This window comes from Eretmochelys imbricata, chromosome 2, assembly GCF_965152235.1.
Source record: "Eretmochelys imbricata isolate rEreImb1 chromosome 2, rEreImb1.hap1, whole genome shotgun sequence".
In the NCBI taxonomy this organism is placed as follows: Eukaryota; Metazoa; Chordata; order Testudines; family Cheloniidae; genus Eretmochelys; species Eretmochelys imbricata.
In genome coordinates, this window is record NC_135573.1 from 161,561,346 (window position 1) to 161,574,006 (window position 12,661).

Genomic DNA, 12,661 nt, shown 5'->3' on the forward strand with positions numbered 1-12,661 from the left:
TTCATTCCACAGACAAATGTGATTCCTCTTCTCGCCTCCACCGCCCCCCCCCCCCCCCCCAAAATGACATTCCAAATCAGAAAAATATTTCGATTTCGAAAATTCAGTTTTGGCTCAGCCAAAACCTTACAGAAAAATTGAAAAGTTTCATTTAGATTTTGACTTTAATATTTTTATTTAGTTTGTTTCTTTAAAATTCTGATTTAATTTTTAAATATTAATATTAAATACTAACATTTAATTAAAATGTTTGATATGATATAGTATTGTCAGGATAAAGTTATGCATAATTTATATCAATCACAGTTTAAAAAAAAAAAAAGATTTCATGCTGTGGTCACAGTGACCTTGAGGACCTTGCTGCCATTCATTAACAGTTAATTAGCTTTGATATAGTTCTGTTTGAAACAGGACTAGATCAAAGCTAACTAACACACTGATAATGTGTGGCAGCAGGGTCCATATAAATGGCAAAATTCACAGTTATGTGACAGTGGTGACCATGATGACATAATTGTATCCTTAAGAATTGGTGATTTAGTATTGTAATTGATAAATATAAAATAAAATACTAAAAATAAACCTAAAATAAAAAACCTGCCATCTGGTGAAGGATTTTCTCCAATATTAAGTGTGTCCATATGCATATGAAAGTGTTCGAGAAGCCCTGTGTGTGTGTGTGTAAGTAATATTCATTAACCAATTGTTTGACTGTCCTGTCATCTGTTACCTTCATTTATATAACCAGTGAAGATTATTTCCATAACTTGGGAACGTTGCAGCAGTGCCAGAGATTGCTCATTAGGTAGAGGATAGTGAATGCAAAGGATGACACATTAAGCAGGTGAATAGCTACGGAGGAAATCAACGTGAGCTTTGAAGACCATCACTAGAGCAACTGAATCTAATCTCAGAGTGAGAATATTAGCTGAATTGAAGGAAAGTATGAAAATGAAACAAAAAGGCAATGAAGTAGTAGGGCTAAAGTCTGAGTAGTGGTTATGGTCCAGAGATTCAATATGACTCTTCCATTGCATGGAACAATATGGACATCTGGGAATTAAAGTATTAAACTGAGAAATAACATAGGACAAAAGAAGAGAGAACAATCATGCACAAAAGCAAATTCCACTACATTCCTGCAGAAAAACTTGATTGATCAGAACTACTTTTCAAAATGTTTTCTAGTCAATGAATTTGTATGTCTCTTACTGTTGGAGTCTAGGTAGGATGCAAATGTAGTCCCCAAATTTCAGTTGGTGGCATACTTAAATATTAGCTTTCTTGTTTACTGATGAAGCTTTCTCTGTACTAAACGGAATGTGCAGGCAAGCCTATTTCAGATTGAAACCCAGTCTTATAATAGAGAGTGTACTAGTACAAGAAGTTACAAGGTAATTGGAACCTCAAACTTTCCAAGAAACACACAATGGGATTCCTTTAGATCAGTGGTGGGCAACCTGCGGCCCATGAGGGTAAGCTGATTGCGGGCTGCGAGACATTTTGTGGACGTTGCCGTCACTGACCAAGTCACAATACAGTATTCATAAAATCATTACATTATTCTTAGATTACATAGTAATTCCATGTCCTTCACATACACTTTCCATCTTCATTTGTCACGTTATTTTGTAATTCTTAGTTTTGTAACATGTAAGCGCACACATTTACATATAAAGCTAAAATGAAAAAGTAAAAAAAATTACATTAAAATATGTATAATTTCAAAATGAAAAGTCCTTAAAAATCAGAGCATTCTGTTCTTACAAGGTTTTTTAAAAACTATTTCATTGAAATTACCATGTTCCCATGGGACATCTCAGTTTTGACTAAATTACTTCCTCTGATAAAAACATTCTGTCAAACGTTTTGACTAGTTGTGGCACAGGTAAACCAGCTTTATAATTAACTACCTTGATTCCACCAACCAGTTGTCAAATGTTCACTCCTGAAGCACTATAACAGCTTTAACATGGAGTCAGACAATCCCCTTGGGTACTCCGATCTGTCTTACCACCCAGGTAAGCCTGATTTTGTGATAGATGGTTTCTTACACTAAGGATCATAGCAATATTCAGGTTACTCCCAGTCCCAAAGGACTGGTCACTTACCCCAGGTCAACTGCGCTTTAGCTCTCACATCAGTGACCAGGATTGTAGACAATTCCATGTAACTGTCTAAAGATTTATTATATAGGGAAAGGAAACAAGTGTTGTTTACAAGGTTAAAGCAGGTAAGCATATATATACACACACATGAGTTCCAAACCTCAGTTTCAAAAAGTAATAGAAGCTTCTATAATAAGAAAGCTCTATGTGTTCTTTATGGCTAACCCAGACTAGGCACTGGGGTCTAGTACTTATGGCTACTAATTCTTGCCCCCAGAGTCCAAGCAGCATAAAGATACAGGTCCTTCTTGTTGGGGGATTTTATTCCCTTCCCTCCCCTTCCGATCTGAGCTGCAGGCTCAGCTGATCCAAGGAATTGACTTGCATGACTCATCTTCATGGGCAGGGGAGAGTAAACAGTCTTTTATCCTTTTTTTATGTTCCACACTAGTCCGTCTGGTGTTGATGGTCTTTCCTTGATGGGAAGGGACGTAAAACCTTCTGCTGTAAACCAGCATTTCACGCTAATTAATGCCTCTCACCTGTCTGGTGATTTATACAGTTGCAGAGAACTACAATGCAAATGCTCAAATGTTATCTTACAATTTGAGATACAGATGTTATAAATGAGATTAATGCATGCAGCAGTTTACAAACATTCCGTAAAGTCTAAACACATTTTTATAATTCTAATATCTATTTTAACAATACTAACACAGGTGAGCCAGAGTGGTTCCAGCTATGTATTTGGAGTGGAGACATGGGAACCTTTGCGTGAGCTGGCACCTGGTTTGTCAGCATCACACCTGAGTTAATTAGTCCCTCTGTACTAAGAACTAGGTCAGCACTGGATGACTGTAGGTCACACCAAGAGCGAATGCACTAGCAAGGATCAGAGAAGAAACCAGGTGAAGCCATGCTAGCTAGCCAAACATACAGAGAAAAATGATTCAGACCTTTTAAAAGAAATAAGTCTTTCTTCCATTTATTATGAATGACTGTGGCAAGGCCATTGCATAGAACTATTGAACTATTTATTGAAACTTTTAAATGACTACATAAGAATGGCCATATTGGGTCAGACCAAAGGTCCATCTAGTCCCGTATCCTGTCTTCTGACAGTGGCGAGTGCCAGATGCCCCAGAGGGAATGAACAGAACAGGTAATCATCAAGTTATCCATCCCCTGATGCCCATTCCCAGCTTCTGGCAAACAGGCTAAGGACACCATCCCTGCCCATTCTGGCTAATAGCCATTAATAGGCCTATCCTCTATGAACTTACCTAGTTCTTTTATGAACCCTTTTATAGTCGTGGTCTTCTCAACATGCTCTGGCAAGGAGTTCCATGGGTTGACTGAGTTGTGTGGAAAAAATACTTCCTTTTGTTTGTTTTAAACCTGCTGCCTATTAATTTCATTTGGTGACCCCTAGTTCTTGTGTTATGAGAAGGAGTAATAACACTTCCTTATTTACTTTCTCCACACCAGTAATGATTTTCTAGACCTCTATCATGTCCCGCCTCTCCCCCCCCCACCCCGCCATCTCTTTTCCAGGCTGAAAAGTCCCAGTCTTATTAATCTCTCCTCATATGGAAGCCATTCTGTGCCCCTAATCATTTTTGTTGCCCTTTTGTGAATTCCAGTATATCTTTTTTTGAGATGGTCACCACATCTGCACGCAGTATTCAAGATGTGGGTGTATTGTGGATTTATATAGAGGCAATATGATATTTTCTGTCTTGCAGTCTGTCCCTTTCTTAATGATTCCCAACATTTTTGACTGCTGCTGCACATTGAGTGGATTATTTCAGAGAAATATCCACAAAGACTCCAAGATCTTTCTTGAGTGGTAACAGCTAATTTAGACCTCTTCATTGTATATGTATAGTTAGGACTGTGTTTTCCAATGTGCATTACTTTGCATTTATCAACATTGAATTTCATCTGCCATTTTGTTGCCTAGTCACCCAGTTTTGTGAGATTCTTTTGTAGCTGTTCACAATCTGTCTGGGACTTAACTATCTTGAGTAGTCTTGTATCATCTGCTAATTTTGCCACCTCGCTGTTTACTCCTTTTTCCAGATAATTTATGAATATGATGAATAGTACCGGTCCCAGTACTGATTCCTGGGGATCACCACTATTTACCCCTCTCCATTCTAATAACTGACCATTTATGCCTACCCTTTGTTTCCTATCTTTTAACTAGTTACCAATTCACGAGAGGACCTTCCCTTTTATCCCATGACAGCTTACTTTACTTAAGAGTCTCTGGTGAGGGACCTTGTCAAAGGCTTTCTGAAAATCTAAGTACACTATATCACTGGATTCTCCTTGTCCCCATGCATGTTGACCCCCTCAAAGAATTAAAAGTAGATTGGTGAGGCATGATTTCCCTTTACTAAAACCAAGTTGACTCTTCCCCCAACAAATTATGTTAATCTATGTGTCTGACAATTCTGTTCTTTTATAATTTCACCCAGTTTGCTCAGTACTGAAGTCAGCCTGTAGTTGCCGGGATCACGTCTAAAGCCCTTTTTAAAAATTGGCATCTCATTAGCTGTCCTCCAGTCATTTGGTACAGAATCTGATTTAAATGATAGGTTACAAACTATAATTCGTAGTTCTGCAGTTTCACATTTGAGTTCCTTCAGAACTCTGGGTGAATACCATCTGGTGACTTATTGCTGTTCAATTTCTCAATTTGTTCTAAAATCTCCTAATGATGCCTCAATCTAGGATAGTTCCTCAGATTTGTCACCTGAAAAGAATGATTCAGGTTTGGGAATCTCCCTCATCCTCAGCTGTGAAGGTGGGTGCAAAACATTAGTTTAGTTTCTCTGCAGTATCATTGAATGCTCCTTTAGCATCTCGGTTGTCCAGTTGCCCCTACTGGTTGTTTAGCAGGCTTCCTGCTTCTGATATATTTAAAAAAAAATTGCTATTTCTTTTTAAGTCTTTGGCTAGCTGTTCTTCAAATTCTTTTTTGCTCTTCCTAATTATATTTTTACACTTCATTTGCAAGAGTTTATGCTCCTTTCTATTTTCCTCACTAGGATTTAACTTCCACTTCTTAAAGGATGCCTTTTTGTTTCTCACTGCTTCTGTTCCTTTGTTGTTTAACCATGGTGGCACTTTTTTTGGTTTTTACTATATTTTTTAATTTGGGGTATACGTTTAAGTTGAGCCTCTATTATGGTGCCTTTAAGAAGTTTCCATGCAACTTGCACTTTTGGCACTAACTGTACGTTTTTAATTTCTGTTTAACCTCCTCATTTTTGTGTAGTCCCCCTTTCTGAAATTGCATGCTACACTGTTGGGCTGCTGTGGTGTTTTCCCCACCGCAAGGATGTTAAATTTAATTATTTTTATGGTCACTATTACCAAGTGGTCCAGCTATATTCACCTCTTGGACCAGATCCTGTTCTCCGTTTAGGATTAAATCAAGAATTGTCCTTCCTCCTGTGGGTTTCAGGACTAGCTGCTCCAAGTAGTCGTCATTTAAGGTGTCAAGAAATTTTATCTCTGCATCCCATTCTCAGGTGACGTATCCAGTGAATATGAGGATAATTGAAATCCCGTATTGAGTTTTTTATTTTTATAGCCTCTCTAATCTTCCCTGAGCATTTCACAGTCCCTATCACCATCCGGCCCGGGTAGTCAGTAATAGATCCTTACTGCTATACTCTTATTATTAGAGCATGGAATTAACTATCCTGTGAGATTCTGTGGTACAGTTTGGTTCATTTAAGATTTTCTACTTCGTTTAATCCTACGCTTTTTCACGTACAGTGCCACTCCTCCACTAGCATGACTTGTTCTGTCCTCCCGATATATTTTGTACCCTGTATTACTGTGTCTCATTGATTATCCCCATTCCCCCAAGTTTCTATGATGCCTATTATATCAATAGCCTCATTTAATACAAGGCACTCCAGTTCACCCATCTTATTACAATATTTAAGACTTCTAGCATTTGTATATAAGCACTTGAAAAACTTGTCACTTTTTAGCTGTCTGCCATTACATGATGTAATTGAATGGGACTCTTTTTCATTTGACTGTTTCTCATGAGATCCTACCTGTATTTTATCTTCCATCCTCCTTCCTAGGACATAGAAAATCTCCATTACTAGGTCCTCCCCAAGGGAAGTCTCTGTCCGAACCACATGCTCCTCCGCACCTGTCTGCTTTCCTCCAGCCCTTAGTTTAAAAACTGCTCTACAGCCTTTTTAATTTTAAGTGCCAGCAATCTGGTTCCATTTTTATTTAGGGGGAGCCCATTCTTCCTGTATAGGCTCCCTCCTTCCCAAACATTTCCACAGTTCCTAATAAATCTAAAGTCCTCCTCCCTACACCATTGTCACATCCACGCATTGAGACCCTGCACTTCTGCTTGTCTAACTGGCCATGTGCATGGAACTGGAAGCGTTTCAGAGAATGCTACCATGGAGGTCCTGGACTTCAATCTCTTACCTAGCAGCCTAAATTTGGCCTCCAGGACCTCTCTTCTATCCTTCCGTATGTCATTGGTACCTACATGTACCACGACCACCGGCTCCTCACCAGCACTACGCATAAGTCTATCTAGATGTCTCGAGAGAATCTGCAACCTTCGCACCAAGATGGCAAGTAAATATGCTGTTCTCCTGGTCATCACAAACCCAGCTATCTATGTTTCTAATGATAGAATCCCCCATAACTATTACTGGTCTTCCTAATAAGTGGAGTTTATATTTATACAATAGCCTAACAATTAGGGCTGTCAAGCGATTAAAAAAAAAATCGCGATTAATCGTGTGATTAATCGTACTATTAATAATAGAATACCATTTATTTAAATATTTTTGGATGTTTTCTACATTTTAGATGTATTGATTTAAATTACAACACAGAATACAAAGTGTACAGTGCTCACTTTATATTTTTTATTACAAATATTTGCACCGTAAAAAACAAAAGGTAGTATTTTTCAATTCACATAATACAAGCAATGTAGTGCAATCTCTTTAAAATGAAAGTTGAACTTAAAAATGTGGAACTGGGTACAAAAAATAACTGGACTCAAAAACAAAACAATGTAAAACTTTAGAGCCGACAAATCCACTCAGTTCTACTTCTTGTTCAGCCAATCGCTGAAACAAGTTTGTTTACATTTGCAGAAGATAATGCTGCCCTCTTGCTTACAATGTCACCTGAAAGTGAGAACATGTGTTCAGATGGCACTGTTGTAGCTGGCGTCGCAAGATATTTACATGCCAGATGCGCTGAAGATTCATATGTCCCTTCATGCTTCAAGGAGCATTCCAGAGGACACGCATCCATGCTGATAACAGGTTCTGCTTGATAACAATCCAGACTGACACATGTTCATTTTCATCATCGGAGTCCGATGCCATCAGCAGAAAGTTGATTTTCTTTTTGGTGGTTTGGGTTCTGTAGTTTCCGCATCAGAGTGTTGCTCTTTTAAGAATTTTGAAAGCATTCTCCACACCTGGTCACTCTCAGATTTTGGAAGGCACTTCAGATTCTTAAACCTTAGGTCGAGTGCTGTAGCTATCTTTAGAAATCTCATATTGATACTTTCTTTGTGGAATGTCAAATCTGCAGTGGAAGTGTTCTTAAAATGAACAGTGTGCTGGGTCATCATCCGAGACTGTTATAACATGAAATATATGGCAGAATGCAGGTAAAACAGAGCAGGAGACATACAGTTCTCCTGCAAGGAGTTCAGTCACTACATAATTAACCCATTATTTTTTTTAATGAGCATCATCAGCATGGAAGCATGTCCTCTGGAATGGTTGCTGAAGTATGAAGGGGCATACAAATGTTTAGCATCTCTGGCATGTAAATACCTTGCAGTGCCGACTACAAAAGTGCCATGAGAGAGCCTGTTCTCATTTTTAGGTGACATTGTAAATAAGTGGGTAGCATTATCTACTGTAAATGTAAACATGTTTGTCTTAGCGATTGGCTGAACAAGAAGTAGGACTGAGTGGACTTGTAGGCTCCAAAGTTTTACATTGTTTTCTTTTTGAGTGCAGTTATGTAACAAAAAAAATCTACATTTGTAAGTTACACTTTCACAATAAAGAGATCACACTACAGTACTTGTATGAGGTGAATTGAAAAATAGTATTTCTTTTGTTTATTTTTAGAATGCAAATATTTATAATAAAAAATAATATAAAGTGAGAATTGTTGTAATTTAAATCAATATATTTTAAAATGTAGAAAAACGTCAAAAATATTTAATAAAATTCAATTGATATTCCAGTGTTTAATAGCGCAATTAAAATTGCAAATGATTTTTTGAGTTAATTGCGTGAGTTAACTGCGATTAATCGACAGCCCTACTTACAATCTCAAGCTAAGTTCAAGTACTGCTGCCCCAAATTGAAATTTCTTAAAGAACGTTTAATAGTTTAACTGTTTCTTATATCTGTATGGCTTTTGTCAGTTTATGCAGTGTAGTGTACATTTTTGTTGTTGTTGCAGGTTCATGGAAGAAAATAAAATAAATATCTGGTCTGAAGCTTTGAGTGGGATGTGTTTTAATCTTTCCATTCATAAAATATTTATTATTAATTTGAATGCAAATATTTGTAGATTTAGTAATTGTCTACAAGATTTGCATGCAAGTTGTCTCTACTCCAGTTTCTATGCTTGATTTAATTTTATTTTTCTTTCTGCCTCAGCCTTCTTTTTTGGTATTTCCAGAAGATGCTCTTTTCAACTAAACCACTTTGTGTAAAAAGTTGAAATACCATACACTTAACTAAAAATGTGCATGCACTTAACACGTTAAGTTACAAAATTAGATCAGTCCAACAGGAAAATGAATTCAACCAAACCAAAAATTGAGCCAAAACGCATGTAAATTACCATTACCCTAAATCTGGGTTTTTAAAAATTTGTTATTGAAACCTTAACTACCTTAAAAAACAAAACAAACAAAAAAAAAAACATGTCTCTGCTGCTTGGAATGCATACCAACTGAGCTAAAAATTTGTCGCTTTATGCATATAGGTCACTTTTTAAAAACTGTGTATTGTTTATAATTGGTTGTGCACTTTAAGGAAAAATTCTGTAGAATTTAATAAAAACACAAAAGATAGGTTTCTCTAGAAAATAGTCTTGAAAACCACTAGAATCATAGAGTTAATATCCTTTCTATAGATTATTTCTTTCAATATGTTGAATTCAGTGGCATCCATTAGATGCCATAATGCAGTTAGTTTAAAATTCCGTGAAGTATATATTTTCATTCTTTTGTATTTACAAAAAATCTACAGTACTAGAATGTAAAGATTGCAAAATTAGGTGTTCAAGATAGAAAATGCCAGAATAATATTGCCAGTCAGACAACTTGCACATATGCATCATGGTAGAATTTTGTTGCTCATTGCATAAGAGGTCATCTGTGACAGAGCCATGGGTAGGCCCAGCTTTCCTGGCTTCTAGTCCAATAACTTAACTATAGATGAATATTCTTGCTATCCTTACAACCGTCTGACTCATTTGCTATCCATATAGTGCACTAAATGAAGCAGGAATCCTGTTTTTTAAAAAAGTACAGTATATGAATATGTAATTAGACTGCATCATAACGCATACACCTAAGAGGCCTAATTAGGTTGTAGGGGCCATCTAAATTATGGCATTTTCTAACTTTGCATGCTTGACTTTGCAAGCTTACCATTTTTAAATGTTCTTTTTTTATCTCACTTCCTAGGTGTTGTTTTTTATAAAGTAAACTGAAAAAACAAGTCCCACCATAATACATGGTTCATTAGCAGGTTTGAACCTAAAACCTTTAGCTCTCCAACACAGACCATTGTCACCTGAACAAAAGAGGATAATAGCAGTAGAAGGCTATATGAAGCAGTCGCTGGAGAGGGAAGCTGGGTGATGCAACACACATTTCAGCAGTGACTTACACAGCTAATTGCAGAGGAACACTGGCAGTCAGAATTCCTGGGTTCTTTTGCTGACTTCTCTGGAGGGAGGTTTTGGGTCAGGCAGCCAGACTCTTCCATTTTTTCCTTTAACTTCCAAGTAGACTTGCAGTACTACGTAAGGTCCCAATCCTGTAAACACTTAATACTGAGCATAGTGTTTATTGCTATGAATAGTCCCCTTAAAGTTGGTGGAACTGGAACTACTCACCTTAGTGTGTTCACTTTGCAAATTAAGCCCCAACATTGAATCCCTGGCCTCCAGTTAAAATATTGTTGCACTTAGCTAGATAATTTACTAGAAGATGCATTTCTCTTTTTTAGAGCTGGTTGAAAAATGTATGTATGTGAGTGAAACTTGAATGTTTTTAATGATTTTTTTCCCCCAAATTTCAAAATCAAGTTATAATTAAAATTTCAAAATTTGAACAATTTCAGCCTGGTTCTATAATTGATTTAAATGGTTAAGGAAAAATTCCATCAACATTTTTCCTGTTTCTGACATTCAAAATTTCACATTCATAGAATTTTTTACCAGATTTACTTTATGAAAAATAGTAGCTCTTGAATCTTTACATGCAGTGAGTGAACATGCCTTTTACTATACTGTAAGCAGAACAAGATGTCTCACACTGGATTTTTGCCAGTCCTGGTTGTGTTGTTTTTTAAAAATTTTATTTGTTTCTGTTAGAGCCTTACCAGTCTCCTGGTATTACACTTGCACACTTCAGGTCAGCGTCATTGCCTCAGTTGATTTAGCTATAACTGGTTAGGCTATTTTCAAAGATTACAGCAACTACTGAATTTTCCACAGGAAGAACACATTAATCAGTATGACATGCTCCTTCTTTCTCATGAAGTGGTTGGCGTAGGAGGGAGAACAGAAATTGAAATCATGGCTTCCACGTAGATCAGAGCGAAGTAATGCCATAAGGCTGATCCACAGTTCTGTTTGTTTAATGTGTCTGGAGGGGTGCTATTAAATCGAGAGGAGTATATTTGGTTGTGATAAATTTGGCTTTTCATCTGAATTAATATTTTGTAAGCAGGGTTGTGTACTCAAACAAAATACCTTTTGTAAGATATTTTAGAGAGAAGTATTATGTATTCTTCAGTTGGTTTGTGCCACTCAGGTTATCCTTATTTTTCATTCAGTCCCTGTTAGAACATGCGAGCAAAAATGAAGTCTTTGATTTTTTTCTGGAGAAGATAGAGATGTATTTAAAGTCTGTCCTGCTTGTAGGTTCTTTTGGTATAACACAGCTTTCAAGATCTGTCAAAATGCATTTCTACTTTTTTTCCTTCACTAGATTGTCACTGGAGGGTCAATTAGAGCTCATTCAGCCAAAGCAGCGGCAACAAATGGTAGTCACCCTCAGGTCAGCTCTGCCTCTTGAGATTTGCAAGACAGCCGCTAAGAGTTCATGGCATATTTTGTGCAACATTACACTTCCCATATATTGCATAACCTAGTTCTTTTATACTGGTTCCTCTTTGTAGATTTACTTTCCTACACAAGTAGTAAAACTCTCCCCTTTTATTCCAGACACTTAATGTAGCTATAGAATATATTACATTAGATTACTTATTTATACATATATAAGATAGACTTGAAATCTGCTAATTGTGAACACAGCCAGTTTGTGATCATGTGTTCCTACCACTGTTAATCATATTCTTTCTTCCCAGTTCCCTCAATTGTTTGTTCTCCCACTGGTTGCCACCCATCGTAAACTTAGCTCATTCTTCAGGGTAAGAGACTATTCAGCCATGTGTGATTTGGTCCTTTGGCAGCTATTGTAATACAAATGATCATTTTAATTCCGTAGGTGATTGATAGTCTGCTGGAGTTAGTTTATTGCGTTAGTTCTTCGAGAGAGGTATCCCTGTGGGTGCTCCACTCCAGGTGTTGGTGCGTTCACTCGGAGATTTTTACAGCAGTACTTGTACCGGTCGTGCACGCGCAGAGCCTCTCTTCCTCCCTCTTCTCCTCCCCCCCGAGCGTACCTTAATAGTACACGTGCGTGACCCGTCTCCCCAGTTCTTTCTCTACCGTCCCCAGGCTGAGACGGAGCTCAGCAGACATGTTAGAAAACTTTTTCTCCCTTGTTACTTTTACCCTTTTTAGATAGTTTACCAGTAGTGTTAGTTATTAGTGTTACCAGTAGTGTGTATTAGTTCTCTCTTAAAATTCTTTGTTCCTGTCAGCGCAGCCGCTTCCGACATGCCTGGCTCCCCAGGCTTTAAGCACTGTTGTAATTGTAAGGATGTCATTCCCCAAAAATGTGCCCACTGCAGTAAACTGAAGTCTAGGGCATGGAAAGACAGGCTAAAGCTGCTCCTGCTTCAAAAATCATTAGGGTCAGCTTCAGACCTGGGCCCTGATTCCGGCTCTGCTGCATGCCACAACAACTCCGCTTCAAAGAAGCTGAAGAAAACTTCAAAAAAAAAATCACCTTCTGTCACCCGCAAAGGGAACTTTGTGTGAGAAGGCTTCTCCAGGCAGGTCTACTGCCTCCATCCCAGCACTTCCCCAGCTGAGCAGTTCTGACGCACTGGGCTCTTCCGGCACCGTGCAAAACCCACCTGCGG

The 12,661-nt window shown here is 37.7% G+C and overlaps 1 protein-coding gene across 3 annotated transcripts in view; it reads left to right on the top strand.

Annotated features, from left to right (window-relative positions):
* Positions 1-12,661, top strand: part of GALNT1 (polypeptide N-acetylgalactosaminyltransferase 1) — a 198,710-nt gene that overhangs the window by 113,366 nt on the left and 72,683 nt on the right. The window lies entirely within an intron of this gene.